Consider the following 20,488-nt stretch of genomic DNA (forward strand, 5'->3'; position numbering starts at 1 on the left):
ATTTGGATAACACATAAAGAAGGGGTCCAAATCTACTTTTGTCCATTTAGATAACCACATGATCCAGCATCATTTACTAAAAACTCTTTCTTTTCCTTACTATATCACAGTGACACCTTTGTCATATATCGGGAGTGTGCGTACATCAATTTCTGGACTTCCTTTCCCATTGTATTGTTCTATTTACTCATCTTTGCACCTGTTCAGAAAAGATTTAACAAAACAGGCCTGGGGATGCTATTCTTTGAGAGGCCAGCATATAAGGTTGGTCGTTGACTGGAGTGTGGGAACTTAGATTTGGGGAGAGTTTCTATCACTCCCAGAAGTAAGGAGTGCCTCACTGTGTCAAAAATGTTTGTACCAACAGTATGGTTTTCTGTTATCTTTGTCTGTTTGCTTGGCTGCATCTGATCCTGCATGTGGCTCACAGGATCTTTTGCTGTGCTTCACGGGCCTGTCTCTAGCTGTGGAGCACGGGCCCAGTAGCTGCAGCACACAGGCTTAGTTGCCCCACTGTATGTGGGATCTTAGTTCCCCAATCAGGAATCGAACCCCCATGCCCTGCCCTGGAAGGTAGATTGTAAGCCACTGGACCACCAGGGAAGTCTTCAAACGATACGGCTTATGCTGAACCCTTCTAGGTGTTTGGAACTTGGGTGTATGCTTGGCAGAATATGCATGCATGACAAGCCCCCAATAAAACCCTGGGCAGTGGATCTCTGAAGGCTTCTGTGCAAGACGCCATCTCACACGTGTTGTCATCCTTTGCTGGGGGACTTAAATGTGACTCCACTGGGAGAAGACTTCTGGAAGCTTGCCCCGCCTTCCTCTAGACTTCATCTCCTGTGCCTTTTCCCACATCTGATTTTGTTTATATCTTTATATGGGTATGTGATAAACCATACCCATGCTGAGTCATATGTGCGTCCCCTAAAAATCTTCAAACCTCAGGATGGTCTTGGGGACCCTTGATGCAGTGCAAACTACTACAGCTTTACAGTCATGATATCTAGTAACATAAGTTTGTCAAATTTGTTCTTCACTATGCTCTTAGCTATTTTTCACCCTTTGAATTTTTATATAAATTTAAAGATCAACTCAAAGTCCACAAAATTAAATGTGCAGTAATTTTTTTTATTGGGATTTTATTTGACCTACAAATCTACTAGGGAGAATTGATATTTCTGCTATATTGAATCATTTACGTGATACAGTTACATCTTCTTTCATTTCCTCTAATTTTCTAAACAGCATTTTGTAGTTGCATTTTTTTTAGGTAAAAATGTTTTTGTGCATCATTTATCAGATTTGTTATTATGAATTTGGTGGTCTTGATACTAATAAATCATATTTTAATGTCTATACTCTTTTTTGCTATTTTATAGAAATACAATGATTTTTATACATAGACTTTATATCCAACAGCTTAAATAAATTCATACATTAATTCTAATAGTTTAACCATAGAGCCTTTATCTGCTGTGTAAACAATCATGTCACCCATGGATAATAAGAGTTGTGTTTCTTCCTTTCTAATCATTGTTATGGACTGAATTATGTCCTTCCAAAATTTACATGCTGAGGAGGCCGCTGAGAACAGAAGGGGTCTGCCGGAAGCCGTGCGGCAGAGCTGGAATGTTCTGGACAGAGGGCCTTTCACCCAAGCTGGACCCCGAGGAGATGAAATGAAAGATGTGCAAGGATGTGATCTCCTCCAGATGCAAATTCCTCACCTGTGTGGCCCTGCTGCAAGTTACTCCTGTTATTGGACAGCATGTGAAGAGTGGGCATCATGGGTAAATGCATGATGCGAAGAGCCTGGTTACAGTTTCTGCTCCTATCTGTGAATGAATGGGCCCAGAAGGACGTAAGAGACTCTTTGAATGGATGTAAAAATTCTATTTGTTAAGAACAAGTTTGGCTCTGGTAACTGAACTTTATAACTAAAAGATAAAACAATTTGGGAAGTGTCAAGAGTCATTTTATGGTCATGGTACTCCATCATGGCTGTGATATTCAGCCTCTACGAAAGTTGGTGGAATTGTACATGATGTCAAACTCCATTTTCTAGCAAGCAATAATTATAACGGAAGGATATCTGCAATGGCACTGTCTTCTGAGTCATTTCTGTGTGCTTTTTCACTTCTGTCTGGAGTATATTTGTTGAAGAGTTCCTTTCCATTAGTTATGTTTTATGGCAGCCAGTGCACAACCGTGTCATTTAAGCACGAAATCATTAGTCTATATTTTTAATAAATGTACCAACTAAGAAAAATAGGGCTTTTGTTTTTCTTAACCCACTTTTTGCTGCAAACCAACCATCACTGGTGAGACTACTATAATCTTGTGATTATTACAAACTGCAGTAAATTGAGTTTGTCTTGTTTTGGACTGGAAAAAAAAATTTTTATGAGCTGAAATCCTAACCACCAATACCTCAGAATGTGACCATATTTGGAGACAAGGCCTTTCAAGAGATAATTAAGTTAAAATGAGTAGCGCTGGAGAAGACTCCTGATAGTCCCTCGGACAGCAAGGAGATCAAACCAGCCAATCCAAATGAAATCAACTCTGAATATTCACTGGAAGGACAGATGCTAGTAGCTGAAGCTCCAATACTTTGGCCACCTGATACGAAGAGCCAACTCATTGGAAAAGACCCTGATGCTGGGAAAGATTGAAGGCAGGAGGAGAACGGGGTGACAGAGGATGAGATGGTTGAATGGCATCCCTAACTCAATGGACATGAGTTTGAGCAAACTCAGGGAGATAGTGAAGGACAGAGAAGCCTGGCATGTTGCAGTCCATGGGGTGACAAAGAGCTGGACACGAGTTAGCTACTGAACAACAACAGAAGGGTGGACCCTTATTCAGAATGACTACTTATTAGAAGAGCTTAGAACACATGTAGAGAGGAGAAATCATGTGAAGACAGGGAGAAGGTGGATGTCTACAAGCCAACCCTGCCAACACCTTGATCTTAGACTTCTAACCTCCATAAAAGCCACCCATGGAAAGCAAATGTGCATTTACATTGTGCTGTAATACGATAGCTTTAACTGAATGTATCGGGTTGTGAAATCATCACCACAATCTAGTTTTAGAACATTTCCATCACCCTAACAAGTTCCCTGGTACCTGTTTACAGTCAAACCCCACTCCCACACTCAGTCTCAGGTAACCACTGTCAAACCTACAGATTTTCCTTTTCTAAACATTTTTATATAAGTGGACTCATACAGTACATAGCCTTTTGCACCTTACCTTTTTAGCTTAGCATAACATTTTTAGATATAATGTTCCTCAGTGCTATAGCATGTGTTGTTTTCTAGTCACTAAGTTGTGTCCGACTCTTTGTGACCCAGTGGATTGTAGCCTGCCAGGCTCCTCTGTCCATGGGATTTCCCAGATAAGAATACTGGAATGGGTTGCCATTTCCTTCTCCAGGGGATCTTCCTGAGCCAGGGATCAAACCCAAGTTTCCTGCATTGGCAGTCGGATATTTTACCACTGAGTCATCAAGGAAGTCCCCCTATACCAGGTAACAGTAATTTAGTCTTTTTTATTACTGAATTGCCTTTCATTGCATGGATATATTACATTTCCAGCAGGCACATAGAAAGATGCTTCACATGACTAATCATCAGAGAAGTGAAAATCAAATGAGTTATCACTTCACATTTGTCAGAATGACTATCATCAAAAAGACCACAGATAACAAATGTTAGAGAGGATGTGGAGAAAAGGAACCCTTACATACTGTTGGTAAGAATGTAAATTGGTATATTCACTGTGGAAAACAGTATGGTGATTCCTCAAAAAACTAAAAGTAGAATTACCATATGATCCAGCAATTCCACTCCAGGTTGTATATCCAGAGAAAATGGAAACATTCTAAAAATTCTAAAAGATACGTGCACCCCAGTGTACATCAGATCAGATCAGATCAGTCGCTCAGTCCTGTCCGACTCTTTGCGACCCCATGAATCACAGCACACCAGGCCTCCCTGTCCATCACCAATTCCCGGAGTTCACTCAGACTCACGTCCATCGAGTCAGTGATGCCATCCAGCCATCTCATCCTCTGTCGTCCCCTTCTCCTCTTGCCCCCAATCCCTCCCAGCATCAGAGTCTTTTCCAATGAGTCAACTCTTCGCATGAGGTGGCCAAAGTACTGGAGTTTCAGTTTTAGCATCATTCCTTCCAAAGAAATCCCAGGGCTGATCTCCTTCAGAATGGACTGGTTGGATCTCCTTGCAGTCCAAGGGACTCTCAAGAGTCTTCTCCAACACCACAGTTCAAAAGCATCAATTCTTCGGCGCTCAGCCTTCTTCACAGTCCAACTCTCACATCCATACATGACCACAGGAAAAACCATAGCACTATTTACAACAGCCAAGAAATGGAAGCCACCTAAGTGTCCACCAGCAGGTGAATGGATAAAGATTTGATATATAGATATAGATGTACTGGAATACTGCTGCTGCTGCTAAGTCGCTTCAGTCGTGTCCGACTCTGTGCGACCCCAGAGACGGCAGCCCACCAGGCTCCCCCGTCCCTGGGATTCTCCAGGCAAGAACACTGGAGGCGGTTGCCATTTCCTGGAATACAATTCAGCCCTAAAAAAGAAGGAAATTTTGCCATTTGCAACATGGATGGACTTGGAGGGTGTTACGTGTAATCAGACGGAGAAAGACAAACACTGTGTGGTATCAGTCATATGTGGAATCTCTAAAAAAATCTAATGAATATAACAAAAAAGAAACAGACTCAGAGACATAGAGAACAAACCAGCGGTTACCAGCAGGGCAAGAGAAGGGTGAGGGACAATACAGGGATGGGGATTGAGAGGTACAAACTACTGTGCATAAAATAAACAAGCTACAAGGATACATTATAAACAGCACAGGGGTCACAGCCAATATTGTATGATGACTGCAAATGAAATATAGCTTTAAAAACTATGACTCAGTATTATTATATACCTGAAACCATTATATAATATTGTACATCAGCTAATACCTCAACTAAAAAACCACTGTATTACCATTCAATGTAAGTGCAGTGGGTGAATTTATACCTCAATAATACTGTAAGAAAAATAACCAACACAGGATTAGAGGTAGGGACATACCGTTAAAATAAGATAGATGATGGGTAATGGTGTTTCATTAGTCTATTCCTTCTACTTTTATGTACATTTGAAATTTGTCTAAGTTAAAGCATTAATAAAGGTAATGAGAGATTAAGCTAAAATTTCTTTATAAAGACATACTTTATTAAATACTTAATATAACTCAAAATATATTTACTTTTCAAACCATTCCATTAAATGTGGGAATATTTAAGAGAAACTTGGCCAAGGAGATGCAAATGACCAACATGTTAGCCAGATCTGTATTTATATGTTGCATCCAACATCCTTAACTGACTTCATACAACTCAAAAATCATGTCAAGAAACCATGAAGCTTAAAGAGACTTAGAGAAGTCATCATATGGCCTCTGCTTCTTAAAAAGTTTCACACAATAACGTTAACTTTTTAAGTATTCAGAGATACACATAGAAGAGTTATTCAAAATCCCTTTGGTATTTTATTAATTGTTGTTATTGTTGTTTAGTCACTAAGTCACATCAGACTCTTTGTGACCCCATGGACTGTAGCCCACCAGGCTCCTCTGTCCATGGAATGCTCCAGGCAAGAATACTGGAGTGGGTTGCCCTTTCCTCCTTTAGGGGATCTTCCCAACCCAGGGATCGAACCTGTGTCTCCTCCATTGGCAGGCGGATTCTTTACCACTGAGCCACCAAGGAAGCATTTTGTTAATAGGTCAACACAATCCAGCTGTGTTAATAAATACCTTGCTTTAATCTACTGACAGCCAAGTCAATAGAACTAAGTTGTGCACCCATTATATGTCTGGCTTTCAATAAAGAGAAGAGGCTCATATAGGAAAACTACTGAGAAATTAAACACATGTATTATTAGAGAGTTTTTAAGAGACTTTTTTCTGAAGCTATTATGATACTGGATTGGCTCATGGGGCAAAGATACCTGAACCAGTGGTTGATAAGTGGAGAAAGGGATTTATTTTATTTATCTGAAGGGTTTGTCCTGGAATAGTTGGCAGTAAGATAGCACCATCTGTTGGAAAGATGCAATGTCAATCATCAGTTAAGCATTTTTGATACATGAAAAAAATGTTTGTCTTTCCAAAGTGCTTGATAAAGAACCATATTAGGATCAGAAGCCACAAGTTCAGTGGAACAAGTAATAAATTGCATTTATATATCACATCCCCCATGGAAACAGTCTATTTGTGTAAGCTGGGCTGTTAAACGTACACAAAATATAAATTATTTTATACATAATAACTATATATAATTCACGTATTGTTTATATATAATATACAAAGTCTTCATTAACTGTTGTAGCCTTGTAGATCTCTTTGAAAGTTACCACCTTTACTTCCTCCCACTTCTTTAAACTCTTGAACAATTCCACTTGTCACACAGAATCTGTTCCCCTGACTTCTTGGAAATTTCTGGTTTAGATAATTCCTACAAACCATGACCAGATTTGAAGGGACTCAATATTATTTTGCACAGTATATTAAAACCCTCTTTCCAAAACAAATTAAAACATAGACACTTCCATTGCAATACCAGTTCTTAGGAAAGATGATATGTTTATTTTGTATTTTGAACAAAATTCCTGGCCTATTACAATGCATCAACATCTAAACACCAGAGTACCTGATCTTCCCACTTGAGTTCAGTAAGTAAAAGAAGGAAAGAAAATGCATTATCACTTGTCACAGTGATCTAGAAGTCCATCTTTTAGATCCAAATTCTCTCCTCAACCTTTCAAGGTCCCTGAAAACTCAGTGCTTCTAAAATCACTTTCTATGATAAAGATAGATAAAACCTGGGTAGTTCCAACCATGAACACAGAAAGTTCTCCAGTCATTTTCTGAATGATATTAACTATTATGCGAAAAACCTAGTAGCTTCTGTCCTTCAAATTTATGATTCCTAAGCTTATAATTAGTTTTGATAGGAAATGTTGTAGATGAGTCAAAGCGCATTTACTACAAAAAGTTCAGGCATCTTTCATATTGTAGAAACAATGTATGAAATCTTACAGATGCTATTTATAGTTTCTGGATCCAATTTGCTAACCGTTCTGTAACAGCTTGCAGTTGTGAACTTGCAGATGCTTGTAGATTCCTCTGTGCAGTTATCCACTTGATCCAGCTTAGGAAAAACCGGCTTGAAAGAGTCAAGGAAGAGTTGTCAAGGGGTGTAATTTAGCATGACCTACAAATGGAGACCTGGGGTGGGATGTCTTGTGATAATAGGAAAGACACAAAAATGAATGTCGAGTAGCCAACTCTTGCAAGAAAATCCTAACTCTAATCATTGATGTCAACCATCTGGAGCATATAGCGTTCTCCCTTTGCTTGACAGATATTGCTACTCAGTAAGAACTGAGCCTTAATCTGACCTGAGAATCCAGTTCAACAAGTGCTAAAGAACTGTTGTGTCCAAAGTGGACAGATAAGGTGGTTTTTAATGGGGTAGGAAGAAAATATCAGATTGTTTATTTCTAGTTTTAATTTCTATTCTGTCAATGACTTTCAGCACATGCGATAGATAGTGTACGCGTTTAGTTGCTCAGTTGTGTCTGATTCTTTGCCCACCAGGGTCCTCTGTCCATGGAATTCTCCAGGAAAGAATACTGGAGTGGGTTACCATTCCCCTCTCCCAGAGCTCTTCCCAACCCAGGGATCAAACCCCGGTCTCTGCATTGCAGGCAGATTCTCTACCATCTGAGTTACCATGGAATAATTAAATATATATTGCATTTCTTACTCCAGGGGATCTTCCTGACTCAGGGATTGAACTCACGTCTCTTGAGTCTCCTGTATTGACAGGCAGATTCTTTCCAACTGCACCACCTAGGAAGCCTATAGGGATGTGAAAGTAAATAAGTTACATGTTTTGCCAATAGAAGGAAGAAATCAAAGAAGTTTGGAGTCTGCTATTTTAAGGTGCCATACCAATAAATTAAAATATTTATAGAAGAAAAATCTAGTTGCCATCACTACTCTAGAATCTCCCTAATATACTACCACATCTTCCACACACACAAAAAAAAATATGGCTTACTACTTTACTTCCTGTTCAAAAAAAGAGCTTCCTTTCCCCTAAGCTCATGACCAACATCTAACGATTATGTTAACATTCCGTTTTTCTCCCAACCTTGAACCATACTTCTCATTTAGTTATTATAGCTATGAACAAGCATCTTGGAATAGTTCATTTTTCAGATAATTGTATCCTCAACATCACTAGGAAAAAAGATGTGATTTACCAGGGTCGCATCTATTTATCTGTGGAGTGTGATAGCCATTGGCACTATTTACCAGTATTTCCAGTTCTCTGCCTTCTGGGCACAAGGCAGAATTGGACTTTCTGTTCTCGGTAACTATGGAGCCACACCACTGATCTGGCCAGTGGACTATGAGCAATGTCACTTTTCTAGAGCACTTGATTTTCAGTGTGAAATTTCCTGGGTTCTCTCTTTACCCTCCCCCCACCCCACCCCCACTGTCACAGTGACCTTCTCCATCGGCGTGAATATTTGAAGGACCACTGGAAGCGAAGTCCCTCTGCCAACCTACTAGAACATGAAACACAGGTGAGAAAGAAACCTTTGCTGTTTTCAGCCACTGAGATTCAGGGGTTGATTGTTACCAGAGCATGATCTGGTCTGCCCCCATGACAGCCTCAGAGATACCTGAAATTCCACTCAAAACCCAACAAGCCATAACTCAAAGTTTTGGTCAATAAGCTCTTGTATATTACAAGAGATCTAGTCTTAATATAAAAACTACAGGAGGTTCTATCAATAAATCCCCAAAGAGACAAGTGGGTCCTACCTCTTCCTGTGGTTTGAAGGGAATTTCTCCCTTTCAAATTGCAAACAGGAGTCTTTGGTAGCAGGTGCCAGGTTGGTCTGCTCAGAGAGCAGCAAAGCAGGAAACTGTCCTGTTTGACCCCAACTTGGAATTTTCAACCTTGAGACCTCATGTCTCAAGGTGAGAGCAGATAAGATTTGCAGAATTTGCAGAACCGGTTCTTCTTCCGCATTTTTCCTTGATGTCACTTTACGTGAAAAGAGAATTAATCTGGTGAAATCAATTCCTCCCCCCAAAGCCCATCTCTATTTCACAGGGGATTAGTGTCTAAATATACTCTTGAGAGTCTCTTGGACTGCAAGGAGATCAAATCAGTCAAATCTGAAGGAAATCAGTCCTGAATAATTGAAAGGACTGATGCTGAAGCTGAAGCTCCAGTACTTTGGCCGCCTGATGCAAAGAATTGACTCATTGGAAAAGAGCCTGATGCTGGGAAAGATTGAAGGCAGGAGGAGAAGGGGTCGACAGAGGATGAGACGGTTGGATGGCATCACTGACTCAATGGGCATGAGTTTGAGCAAACTCTGGGAGATAGTGAAGGACAGGGAAGTCTGTTGTGCTGCAGTCTATAGGGTTGCAAAGAGTTGGACGTGACTGAGCAAGTGAACAACAGATATTCTCATATGGACTTTTCTGGTGGCTCAGCAGTAAAGAATCCACCTGCCAATGCAGGAGACATGAGTTTGGTCTCTGGGTCAGGAAGTTCTCCTGGAGAAGGAAATGGCAACCCACTCCAGTTCTCTTGCCTGGAGAATACCATGGACAGAGGAGCCTGGTGGGTTGCAAAGCCACAGGGTTGCAAAGAGTCAGACATGGCTTAGAGACTAAACAACAAGGCATATTCTCATGGTGTTTTATTTTCATCCTAGGTCACTATGTTTCTTTCACCCCAGGAGAAGAGGAAAGAAGAGATCTGTGCTAGGCTTTTCCCCAGAGTCTCACTTAGACATAGGAGGCAGAACCGCACAGTGGGTGAGGACTGAACTCAGCACCTACGTGTTCAGGTCATAGCTCTGTCACTAGCTGTGTGGGTTCAGACGCCCACTTGTGTCCGACTCTTTGTGACCCCACGAACTACATCCGCCAGGCCCTTCTGTCCATGGGATTCTCCAGGCAAGAATACTGGAGTGGGTTGCCATTTCCTTCTCCAGGAGATCTTCCCAACCCAGGGATCAAACCCACATCTCTTATGCCTCCTGCATCGGCAGGTGTATTTTTTACTACAAGCACCACCTGGAAGCCCAGCCAGCTATATGACTGCTGAAGTCTCTCAACCTCTATCGGACCATCTTGTCTTGTGAAAAAGCTACTCTTAAAAACATCTCTGCCTAGCTTTGAGACTTGTCAGTTTCTAAAGAGCTTTTACATCTGAAAACAGTTGAGCTACATTACTGGAAGGATCATCTGTTTGTGGATATTTACTTTGTATCAACACAGATCTACCATCTTAACATTTTAAGTGAAATTGTTTCTGACACTGCTCTATGTTTGCTAATGTTGTATTTCTCCTTTCTAACACTTCTCATCTCTGTCTACAGGGCCAGACATTCTGGTTTATCCCCTAAGCAGGAGAGGTTGGGTCAAGGCAAAATGGAAAGCTTCAAGCTCTCAGATGCCACCACCTCCTTCTTCTTCTGGGTACCTTCCTTTGTGCTCCGCTGTACTTAGTTGCTTCAGTCGTGTCCGACTCTTTGAGACCCCATGGACTGAAGCCCACCAGGCTCCTCCATCCATGGAATTCTCCAGGGAAGAATACCAAACTGGGTTGCCATGCCCTCCTCCAGGGAATCTTCCTAACCCAGGGATTGAACCCAGGTCTCCCGCATTGTAGGTAGATTCTTTATTGTCTAAGCCACTGGGGAAGCCAAAGAATACTGGAGTGGGTAGCCTACCCCTTCTCCAGGGGATCTTCCTGACCCAGGAATCAAACCGGGGTCTCCCGGTTTGATTCATCGCAGGCGGATTCTTCACCAGCTAAGCTGCTAGGGAGCCCTCCTTTGCTTTGGTTCAGTTTCAGATGCGGACAGTCACCTGAAGTTTTTCCTGTCTGTCCATTGTCCTTACACCTTGGGATGTGACTTTCTGTATTTGCCCACTTGCCAGTGAGTTGACCTGACAGGATCACGTGTTAACGAAGCCTCTCCTGCCTCCAGGGTGGCATTCTGCCCCCAACTGCCTCACTAACAAGAAAAGCAATTCTGTGGTTTGGGTTTGGGAGCAGATGGAAGGGCAGAACAGTATTTGGAGAAAGGAGAATTTGAATCACATTCTTCAGATCACTGTGTTCACAGCCCATAAACAGGGGACACTGGCTAAGCCAGTTTGAGACATGAGCTGGAAGCCTGGGCCAGACCCAGGAAACAGGCAGGCGTCAAGCTCTGTACCAGTCACTGCTGGAAACAGAAAGAATAACCCCAGAGACTCCGAGAACGCAAAGGAAAATAGTGCTTCTTGTTTCTTTCTGTAAGAGATGGAAACTGTATCTTCGGTGTCTGCCTGCCAAAGGAAACTTCTGGAGTTTGCGCGGCTGGCCTTGAGCAGCAGAATGTCAAAGGAGTGAAGAGGATGCTCTTGTTTGATTTTTAAATGATCGCCACGGGCTGGTTAAGAATTCCTGGTTTTGTGATGCGGTGTCCTGCTGTCATTTGTTTTGTTTTTAACGACGTGGAAAACATGCCATTTTCAGGGAGGAGGGTCTGGATAATAGGGAGGTTCATGGAAAAGAAATCAAAACAAGATTGGAAACTCCCCGAATGTTCAAGCATCTCAAAGCACATGACCGCAGACGCAGCGGCAGCTGAGGAATCAAGGCGGCCTTTCCCATGAATCATGTATTTCTTTGTGATCACAACAGCGCTTCCTGTCCGAGTCAACAGTGCATTCAGGGTGGAGTTCACAAGAAAATCTGTCTTAGTCACGAAATATCAGTTTTCAACTCTTTAATACAGCCAGGCAACATCCCTGGAAGAATATTGTGTCCAGAGTTTGCCAAAAAGGTTTTTGAAGAAGTCTTGAATCTTATGTCCGGCACAGAAGGGGTTACAAAGTTATTAATAATTCAAGGCACGTCCCCTGCCCGGAAAGAGCTGTTGGAGGCCTTCTGGGAAGGGCGGCCCTACTGAGAACTGCGACGGGAGGATGAAGCTGAGAACCACAGCGAAAGGCATTGGGCCTGACGCGGTTTCAATAGCCCCCATTGAACCATCAGTCTCTCTGGAGCCAGACCCGCTGAGCGCATCCACTCTGCCTGCCGGTCCTCTGGTTTGCTTTCTCAGCAGACAAGGGCAGGATAGTTCAGCTGTCACTACAAAGGGCTGGTCTCACAAGCATTTGCCTGCCTGGATGACAAAGTGGAAGCTGGGAGGGCTCCCTGCCCAAAATACCAGCCCCTCACCTATTATAGCATCTGAGATGCTATAGAGAGTTCTTCCGGTAGGCAGTGTGATGAAACAGAAAGAGCCTGGACTCCAATTTTAAGCAGACTCGAGCTCAAGCCTCAGCGCTTCTGCACACTACGGACCTTTAGCAGGCCACTTCTTCTGTGAACCCTTGTTTCCACATCTGTTACCTTAGGATAATGTATGTGAGAATGGTGAGACAAGAGGAACTTAAAATATACTATTTCCCTTTCTATCTTTTCTGAGTCTAATAGGGTAAACACGCCAGAGCTGAGTGACATCCTAAGCTCTTGCTGCTGCTGCTGCTGCTGCTAAGTCGCTTCAGTTGTGTCCGACTCCATGCGACCCCATAGACGGCAGCCCATCAGGCTCCCCCATCCCTGGGATTCTCCAGGCAAGAACTCTGGAGTGGGTTGCCATTTCCTTCTCCAATGCATGAAAGTGAAAAGTGAAAGTGAAGTCGCTCGGTGGTGTCCAACCCTCAGCGACCCCATGGACTGCAGCCTTCCAGGCTCCTCCGTCCATGGGGTTTTCCAGGCAAGAGTACGTTGTGGCAAATTGGAAGTCCCTGTAGGGAAATTACTTACTACCTTCAGCTGTTATCCACATACTGGTACTCTAACCACTCAAGGATGTAATACCTTTGGCAAAGATTTCTCTCTTGTGGTTTTTTCCCCCTTATTGTCATAATCTTCTCACTTCATTAGACCATCCTGGAGACCAAAGACTATCTCTTCTTCATTTTTGTTCCTGATGCATGGCATAGAAGGTGCTCAATACGTGTCTGCTGGATGAATGAATACATGTATGGGAACGACTTCTAGGGAAAAGAGTCAAAGGGAGGCAATATTAGTTAAAGGAGAAAGAAACCCAGGACTAAGAAGAGGAAGGTAAGAAAGTCCCCAAACAAAACCTTTTTTTTTTTTTTGCCTAATCTAAACTTTTATCCAGAATAAGAACTGCTGCTGCTTACTAAATAAAACAGCTAGGACATGGAAGCAATCTAGATGTCTATCACCAGATGAATGGATAAGAAGTTGTGGTACATATACACAAGGGAATATTACTCAGCTATAAAAAGGAAGTCGTTTGAGTCTGTTCTAATGAGGTGGAGGAACCTAGAGCCTGTTATACAGAGCAAAGTAGGTCAGAAAGAGAAAGACAAATACTGTATATTAACACATATATATGGAATTTAGAAAGATGGTACTGACGATCTTACATGGAGGGCAGTAAAGGAGACACAGGGATAAAGAACAGACTTTTGAACTCAGTGGGAGAAGGAAAGGGTGGGATGATTTGAGAGAATAGCATTGAATCATATACATTACCATATGTAAAATAGATAGCCAGTGCGAGTTCGATGTATGATGCAGGGCACCCAAAGCCGGGGCTCTGTGACAACCTGAAGGGATGTGGGGGCAGGGGCGACTCAGGATGGAGGGACACATGTATGCCTATGTCAGATTCGTGTTGATGTATGGCAAAACCATCACAATACTGTAAAGTAGTTATCCTCCAATTAAAAGTGTCTAAAAATTGCTGCTGCTGCTTTAAAGAGTAGTTACATCACTCCTCCAACTCCCCTCCCCCCAGACAACCCCCTGCAGGGTCACAGGTGCTGCTAAGTGTGATGATGATAATGTGGAACTGGACTAGGAAATCACCTTTTCTGAAAATGACTTTGGCAATTTTTGCAACTATTTTGCTGTTGATTTTAGGAAGCCTTTTAAGCTACACTTGCTTTCTAAGCCACACCTGCTTTCAATATCTTGACTACACTAAGTACAGAACAGGTTGTTGCTGCTAAGTCACTTCAGCCGTGTCCGATTCTGTGCGACCCCATAGACGGCAGCCCATGAGGCTCCCCCGTCCCTGGGATTCTCCAGGGAAGAATACTGGAGTGGGTTGCCATGTCCTTCTCCAACGCATGAAAGTGAAAAGTGAAAGTGAAGTCGCTCAGTGGTGTCCAACCCTCAGCGACCCCATGGACTGCAGCCCACCAGGCTCCTCCATCCATGGGATTTTCCAGGCAAGAGCACTGGAGTGGGGTGCCATTGCTTTCTCCAACAGAACAGGTAGGACTTATTATAATACAAATCCAGGCTCCCTGGGGATGGGATGAGTGCCTGAGGGGGCATGCAGCATATCTCTCAGGCTTCACGAGCTGTCCCGCTGCCCCTGGGGCACCCAAAGGTGCATCAGTGCAGGCTGACCTGTGTCCTGTGTTGAGTGCCAGAGCCTCATTCTATTTCTGATGGTGACGGCCAGTCAGACATTACATCCCAAGACAAAACTTAAAACAAAGCTTCCCACCCGTCATCAGAATGATCTGTATCTTCACCTGAGTCACAGATCAATGTGGTCGTATTTTAAACACGGCCATCTCATGGACATGCCCTGCATGCAGGAACTGGAACTGTGACTTCCCTCTCTGAGCACCACTTCACTTTAAAACTCAAGTGCTGGGAGGCAGGATGGAATAGACTATGCGATGGAATCAGTACCCCTAAAGTCCGGGGACTTGAAAGCCCCAGAAGTTTATTTCTTACAACATACTCTGATGCCGGTTGCATGGCTCTCTCTCAAGGGGTGAATCAAGAACATATATATGCTATGGGACTTCCCATGTGGTCCAGTGGTTAAGAATCCATCTGCCAAGTCAGGGGCCACGGGTTCAGTCCCTGGTCCGGGAAGATTCCACATGCCGAGGGGCAACTAAGTCCAGCACCACAACTGCTGAAGCCCAGGTGCCTACAGCCTGTGAGCCTAGCTCCTGCTCGCTGCAACTAGAGAAAGCCTGGACAACAAACACCCAGCGCAGCCAAAAATAAATAAACAAATAGTGTAAGAGGAACATGTACATTCTATACAAATTAGTGGTTTCAAGCTATCTCCTATTGATGCTTTTACAAACAATCCTGCATTTTCCAGAAGGGGAAGGGGGCAATAGGGAGGAAGAGGAGAATGGAAGCTAGATATCTCTGGGTAATTTTTATAAGTGACCTTTATTAAAAGTCTATGTAAAAAAAAAATCCTACAAAAATGACCATTGTCTCAGCGATGGAGTTAGCTTTGCTAACGAGGGAGAAGGCAGATGAACAATGGGTGAGCGAATATATTTGTGATTCAGTGTGTCAAGTCTTCATGGGAAGGTCGTCTAGTGATGACGCTAGGCAGCAGTTTGGACCTGGCAATGCAGTGAATGCGAAATTCAGCCCCCACCTTCCATCCTCAAGCCTCAGTGAAGATTGAGCGAGACTTCATGGAGGTCCACGCCCCATCTCGTGTGGCTCAGTGGCCGTTAGCAATAAAGGTTTTTATTTATAATGAGAAAGAGCTGAAATATGGAAGGAAATGACAGAATGACAGGATTTCCTGTAAAGTGCATGCACAAAGCAATAATACACAAGGTACCTTTACAAACAGCTCTAATAAGTTTTACATAAACGCCTGACATGACCTTCCGTGCGTCTGAATTTCTTCAGTTACAGTAACATCAGAGACAGAGGACAAAGCATTTACTCTAAATTTAAATTTACCATAGATTCAAATGATGTCCTAGTAATGGGAATCAGTGTATGAAAATCAATGCATACTTCATGTTTAGACACACTCAGAAATGGTAGGCACACACACAGTGGGAAGAGAGTACCAGTGCCCTGATCTCGTTTTCTTTGAAAATGTTACACTCAAGGAGCACCAGCAGACTGGTGCTCAGCAAACTGTAGACTTCATTAAGCAATTAAGAAATGCAAGTTGACAAATCAGCATTCCTAAATCGTCTGGGAATGACTTCACTGAGGTTTTCCCAAATAATTAACAAGCCCAACACTTTTTCCTTAAGAGCCAAGAACTCTGCAGTATTAAAGAATCATTTCATTAGTTGACTTTTTAAGATTCTCGGACGTCTCATTTATAAACGTATTTGTCTGTAAAACTCTTTTTGGTTCAGCTGCTAAGTCATGTCCCACTCTTTTTTTACGTGTAAAACATTTTAAGTTTAAATTATTTAATTTTTAGAAATAAAGGGGAGATAATCTCATTCCAGTCTTCACTCTCAAAGCTTTTTTTCTTCCTTTATATTAGTCAACTGATCGCTATCAAAGAAAGCAATTTCCTAAAACATTTTATTCTACTCTCAGATGATTTTCCAGTACTTTATCTGGAATAGATATCTTGCTGTTGCCTCAGCACCCACATCAGAGTGACTGGAAGGCAAGACATTGATGAAAGGGGCCAGGTGAGAATAAGGAGAAGGGTAAGCCTTAGGGTCTTGGTGTATCAGAATAACATGAATCGCTATTCAAAATGCATGTCCGGGGCTCACTCTCCGAGGTTCTAGTTCACTACAAAGCGCATGATGGGCACACATTTCTTCGCCACAGGGACTGTCCGAACACTCGTGCCGCGTCTGGGGTTCACCTCCTTCCGTGTGCAGAAGTAGCCAGCATTGCGCATGCCTCCGTCAACGTCACTCCTGGCCCCGCCTCTTTCCTCCCCACGTTTTCTATTCACCTACATTTTCTAATTTATTTTCAGTTGATGTTGATAAATGATGTGCATCTTTATAAGAAGACTTGAATTCCTTTCATTGGATAATTTTTAAGTAAAAATTATTCAGTGCATAATTTTTAAGTAAGTGAATAAATAATAATGATGCTGGGCACGCTTTTCCCTAGGCAGAGTTTCTATTCGCTATTACAATTCTGTCCTTTCCATGACCGTTTGGGTCGTCATTACAAAATTCCACCCTTGTGGTTGCCTCCTCACACCCTCAACACTGTTCTCCGCAGAGCACCTCAGACTCGTCATTTATACTCAGAATAAACTTAAATCAACATACTACCCCTCCCACGGGTATTTGCTTTTTCTCTAATTGCAAACTAAGATGTACTACCTCGAATGGATTTTAGATATTGAGGCAATGGGCGAAAATAGAGAAAACCATCATGAACCAAAAGGTGTCTTCTCAAGATTGCAAAATAATTTCACCCACATAGGATTATTTTTGCTTGTGACTTTTTCTGATGTGGATCCTTTTTAAAGTCTTTATTGAATTTGTTACAATGTTGCTTCAGTTGATGTTCTAGCTTTTGGGCCAAAAGGCCTATGGGATCTTACTTCCCCAACCAGGGATTAAACTCTCAACCCCTGCATTGGAAGGCGAAGTCTTAGCCACTGGATCACCAGGGAAGTCCCACTTGTGATAGTTTAAAGCAAAATGCATTGTCATGTGGGTTCTATACCACTCACGCCATATACCCCTCTGTGTAATTCCAGCTGGACACCTCGAGAAGATAATGACAATATCTGAGGACCTACAGGGCAGGCGTCCAGTCCTAGCCCTCTCCAATGACTAATCACTTCATGGCGTTTTATCACTGCCCACCCAATAACCATACACATTAATCCAAGGCCATCCTTGTGACTGCACATTCACTCACAACAACCGGACTTCCTCTGATAGCCAGAACCACCCCATTCGTAGCGCTAGGATGTCTTCGTCTCCATGGAGTCTCCATCTAGGTGGTATGAGGTGACAAGCACAAATGTGAATCCCCCCTTTTGTAGAATGGCTCCCTCATCCTTGTGATGAGTCATCTGTCCTCCACTTATTCCTGCCAAAGAGATTGCTAAGAGATTATTTTATCACAGAATGATAGAAACTATAGGGACTGTTGTGTTGGAGAAGACTCCTGAGAGTCCCTTGGACGGCAAGGAGATCCAACCAGTCCATCCTAAAGGAGATCAGTCCTGAGTGTTCATTGGAAGGACTGATGTTGAAGCTGAAACACCAATACTTTGGCCACCTCATGCTGACTCACTTGAAAAGACCCTGATGCTGGGAAAGATTGAAGGCAGGAGGAGAAAGGGATGACAGAGGATGAGATGGTTGGATGGCATCACTGACTCAATGGACATGATTTTGGGTAAACTCTGGGAGTTGGTGATGGACAGGAAGGCCTGGCATGGTGCGGTCCAGGAGGTCGCAAAGAGTCGGACATGACTGAGCAACTGAACTGAACTGAACAGGGACTGTATTTATTCTTGTAATAAAAATGCTGACAGTTGTTGAGATTTTACTTCCTGTCCGGCAGTGTTCTCATCTCTCTGACGCAGGTACAGTCGTTCACATTTTAAGCCTGGGAAACCAAGTCACAGGAAAGTTAAATAACCTGCTCAGGGCCAAAAATTTAGAAAGTGACAAATCCTGTGTTTTAACCCTGGCTCTGACTCCAGAGCCTTTGCTCCAAACGACTAAATTATGTAGCTTTCAGTATAAAACAACACGTGAATGCAAAACGATAAATCCATAAAACAAGCTACAATCATTAAAATTGAATTCTGGTACATCTCTTCACAGGGAAAAGAACTGAACATCACTGATGAGTTTGAATATGCTCAGTACTTACACTCTCACCCTTCTTCCTTCTAATTGTATATTGTCCCAATGGTATTCTGAACCTTTACACATTCAATGACAAAGAACATTTCCAAGGCTTTCTCACTAGAGGTCACTCTCCTGTGGGGTATGGGTGTCTTATTCAATGTGTCCAGCAGGTGTCAGCAGAGTCCCACAGATCCTGAGGTTGCTTTTTTTCACCAAATACACTTCACTGATAACTAAATAAAGCATCTCACTTCTGTAAAGAGAGATTATGCTGTTTATTCTTTTAATAAAGTTTGAACTTGGTTGTCAAGCTGTCTGTCTGTGTTAGTTGGTCAATCCTGTCTGACTCTGAAATCCCATGGACTGTAGCCCACCAGGCTCCTCTGTCCATTTGATTCTCCAGGCAAGAATACTGGAGTGCCTTGCCATTTCCTTCTCCAGGGGATCTTCCTGACCCAGGGATTGAACCCAGGTCTCCTGCGTTGCAGGCAGATTCTTTATCATCTGAGCTATAGTCTACCCAAAACTCAAACACAACTCACTTATCTTCTGGCAACACAAAATAGGATATCTTGTTTGCAATCACAAGGTAATGGAGGGAAAGATAAGAGGGTTAATGGACAGGAATGACAGCTCAAGCTGGGTTCAAGGTTGTTTTCTCAATAGCTTTCACCAAAAACCACCCTACACCTCAGACCACAGACACAAATGAGCGCTCCAACATTTCCATTGTTCTCTCAACAAGGTGCTCCCAAGCGTCAGTCTGGGCTGCTGTAACCAAACACCATAGGCTTAACAACAGAATTTATTTCTCAGGGTTCTGGATACCAGGAAATTCAAGATCAACTTGACAGCCAACTCAGTTCCTGGTAAGGACTCGTCCTGGCTTGTACACAGCCGCCTTCTTGATGCATTCTCACCCAGGAGAGAGAGGAAGAGAGCCCTCTGAAAGCTCTTCTTACTAGGGCACCGATCCTGTCCTGAAGGTCCTGCCCTCATAAACCTCATCTTTGTTGTTCAGTCGCCCAGTCATGTCTAACTCTTTGCGACCCCATGGACTGCAGCACGCCAGGCTTCCCTGTCCTTCACTATCTCCTGGAGCTTGCTCAAACTCATGTCTATTGAGTTGGTGATGCCATCCAACCATCTCATCCTCTGTCACCTCCTTCTCCTCTTGCCCTTAGTCTTTCCCAGAATTAGCGTCTTTTCTAATGAGTCAGTTCTTTGCATCAGGTGGCCGAATGATTGGAGCTTTAGCTTCAGCATCAGTCCTTCCAATGAATATTCTGCCAAGGACCCATCTCCAAATACCGCCACATTGGAGACTAAGGCTTCAACATGTCAATGGGGGGAGGGGGAGAAGGGACACAATTCAGTCGATAGCACCAAGTTAAGTGGTCAACAGAGGTGGTCAGTGCAGCCCAGGTTAAGTGAGGACTTGGCCGTGTCAGAGGAACCCAGAACGCAAGTTCACGGTCTTTTACACCATGTATGAATGAGGCCAGGTCAGCCTGGAAGGACCAACCCTATTACCTTATAAGGAGCGTCTTGTGGCACCAAGTGCTTGCTTTCGAGTTCTAGCCCCATGCCTTCAGCATACCTACAGCAGCTCTACCCACACAGTACCTCCTGGACTTGACTTGACATCTCTGGAGAGCTACCTCGGTTTACCACATCATATGCAGATGCAGCCTATATGAGACATTCGTGAA

The 20,488-nt window shown here is 43.0% G+C and overlaps 1 long non-coding RNA gene across 3 annotated transcripts; it reads right to left on the reverse strand.

Annotated features, from left to right (window-relative positions):
• Positions 1-1,300: 1,300 nt before the first annotated feature.
• Positions 1,301-10,127, reverse strand: LOC147366367 (uncharacterized). Of its 3 annotated transcripts, XR_015133341.1 has the most exons (4): positions 8,946-10,121; positions 7,912-7,970; positions 7,146-7,272; positions 1,301-4,619 (listed from the first exon to the last, which is right to left on the reverse strand). It is a non-coding gene; the product is annotated as an uncharacterized LOC147366367 (long non-coding RNA). The 3 variants fall into 3 exon arrangements; XR_015133342.1 differs by lacking the exon at positions 7,146-7,272 and having other exon boundaries at positions 8,946-10,127; XR_015133340.1 differs by having other exon boundaries at positions 7,146-7,970; positions 8,946-10,124.
• Between the last annotated feature and the right edge of the window lie 10,361 nt (positions 10,128-20,488).

Source organism: Bos grunniens, chromosome 9 (assembly GCF_055505025.1).
Source record: "Bos grunniens cultivar Pamir isolate PY7600 chromosome 9, Bosgru_T2T1.0, whole genome shotgun sequence".
Taxonomy (NCBI): domain Eukaryota; kingdom Metazoa; phylum Chordata; class Mammalia; order Artiodactyla; family Bovidae; genus Bos; species Bos grunniens.